A 2490-nucleotide genomic window follows, 5' to 3' on the forward strand; every position below is an offset into this window, starting at 1 on the left:
CGTTCCAAATAAACCGCGTGGTGCAGGCCTGGGGGCTGTGCAGGGCACACCTGCCCTCCCTCAGCTGCTCTGCAGGTCACAGAGCCCTGCCTGCAGCTCCAGGGGCAGCCAGGGCTGGGCTCTCCCCCAGCCCCTCCTGCAGCCTGCTGGGCACAGCTGGGGACGGGCAGAGGGTCCTGTGCCACTGCTTCCTGCTGGTTGTGATCCTGGGATGTGCCCGTCCTGCCGTGGTGGTGGCACGTGCCACAGCAGGGTGGAGATGGCACTGGGTGCCACACTGGGATGGGGATGGCACTGGGGTGTCACACCGGGATGGAGATGGCACTGGGGTGCCACACTGGGATGGGGATGGGACTGGGGTGCCACACTGGGATGGGGATGGGACTGGGGTGTCACACCGGGATGGAGATGGCACTGGGTGCCATACCGGGATGGAGATGGCACTGGGGTACCACATGAGGATGGAGGTGGCACTGGGGTGTCACACCGGGATGGAGATGGCACTGGGGTACCACATGAGGATGGAGATGGCACTGGGTGCCACACCGGGATGGAGATGGCACTGGGATGCCACAGCAGGATGGGGATGGCACTGGGTGGCACATCACGATGGAGATTGAACCAAGTCCAGCCAGGTGCAGAGGGCACGGGTGCCCGTGTGTGGCACACGGCTCTGGCAGCCCTGGGCCGGCGAGGGGAGCGCTGCTGGAGAAAGCCCAGCGTCCTGCCGCAGGAAACGCGGCCCTGTCACCTCCACCTGCTTCCTGGCGGCTCCTCGGGGGCAGGGCTGTGCCTGGGCAGCTGCTCCGCCCGTCACGGAGCCCGCGCAAGGTGCCGGCTGTGTTGTGCAGCAGCGCATTCCTGCCGCTGCCGGCGGAAATGCCGAGCCAGAGCCAAGGGCTGATGCTCCCTGGGGACGGGACACAGCCTGGGCCTGTCCTCCTCCTGGAGAGGGCACGGGGACCCTTGTGGGGGACCCTGAGGCCGGTGGGGTCTCGCTCGTGCATCAGCCCACCGTGGACACGGGCACGGAGGGGTGCTGGGGGTGCCCAGGGGTGGGGCTGGAGGAGCTGGCAGTGTCCCACAGCCACTCTGAGCGTCCCTTTGCCAGCCCTGGGGAGGGCAGGGAGCTCTCCCTGCTCCCCTGGGGACAGCCAGAGGTCCCCAAGGAGCGCAGGGCTCCTGTGACTGCCCAGCCCTCTCCCAGTGCCCCAGATCCCTCTGCCTGCTCCGTGAGCTGGCACCTGGCAGAGCCCGTGCTTGCCCTGCCAGGAGACACCCTGCTTGCACAGCCAGGGACAGGAGTGCCCTGTGCCCCCTGACCATGTCCCCAGCCCTGCCCTGGCCTGTGCCCCCTGCCCATGTCCCCAGCCCTGCCCTGCCCTGTGCCCCCTGCCCGTGTCCCCAGCCCTGCCCTGCCCTGCCCTGTGCCCTCTGCCCGTGTCCCCAGCCCTGCCCTGCCCCGTGCCCCCTGCCCGTGTCCCCAGCCCTGCCCTGTCCCCCTGCCCATGTCCCCAGCCCTGCTCTGTGCCCCCCTACCCGTGTCCCCAGCCCTGCCTCATGCTCTGCCCGTGTCCCCAGCCCTGCCCTGTGCTCTGCCCCACTCCTGTGCCCTGCAGGAGCCCTGGCACTGCCCTGGCACTCCAGGCACAGGAGCACAGCCGAGCTCAGCAGCTCCCACCTGCCCGCGGGCAGCTGGCCAGGCCAGGAAGAGCCAGAGATTCCTTAGGTCTCCCGGCCCAGAAGCCTTTTCCTCCTTGCAGGCTGGCCACAGCCCAAGCAGGAGATCCTCCCTGGCCTCCTCCTTGCAGGCTGGTGCAGGAGGGCTGGGGTCAGGGCTCAGCTGTGCAGCCCCTGGCTGCAGCCCAAGCGCTCGGGGCTGGGCCATGCCTGGGGCTGTGGGGCATCGCTGCCGTGCTGGCACGGCCGTGGCGATCACTCCAGGGTCTGCTGGGCCCCCAGTGCCAGCCCTGCCCGTGCCCAGGCACTGACCTCACCGAAGGTGCCTGCTGCTGCTGCTGGGGAGGCAGAGCAGGGCACTGAGGGGTGCAGTGCAGGGGCAGAGCCCTCCCAGTTCAGACCAGTAGCCACAGCACTGCAGGCTGGCAGTGGAGGAACAATAACCCCCAACATCCCAGAGCTGGAGCTGGAGGGGGCCGTGGCACCGTGTCCTGCCCCACTCCAGGCTGCTGGGACTGGAAAACCGGGCACGAGGGCCAGGACAGTGGGCAGGGAGCGGGCAGCCCTTGCCCACCCACCCAGACCGTCACGGGGGCACCGGCAGTGGCCCCTGGGGTGGCCGTGAAGCCAGTGGGGGTGGCAGGGTCTCAGGGCAGCTGGCAGCGGGGACATGGGGCAGCAGAGGCTCACAGAGTGCCACCGGTGTCCCCGGGGCTCGCACTGTCCCTCAGTGGCCGTGGCTCGCAGGATCCCCTGGTGGCAATGGCAGGGCGTCGAGGGTGGCCATGGCTCCCAGTGTCACTTTGTGGC

The sequence above is a fragment of the Oenanthe melanoleuca genome, chromosome 4A (assembly GCF_029582105.1).
Source record: "Oenanthe melanoleuca isolate GR-GAL-2019-014 chromosome 4A, OMel1.0, whole genome shotgun sequence".
NCBI lineage: Eukaryota > Metazoa > Chordata > Aves > Passeriformes > Muscicapidae > Oenanthe > Oenanthe melanoleuca.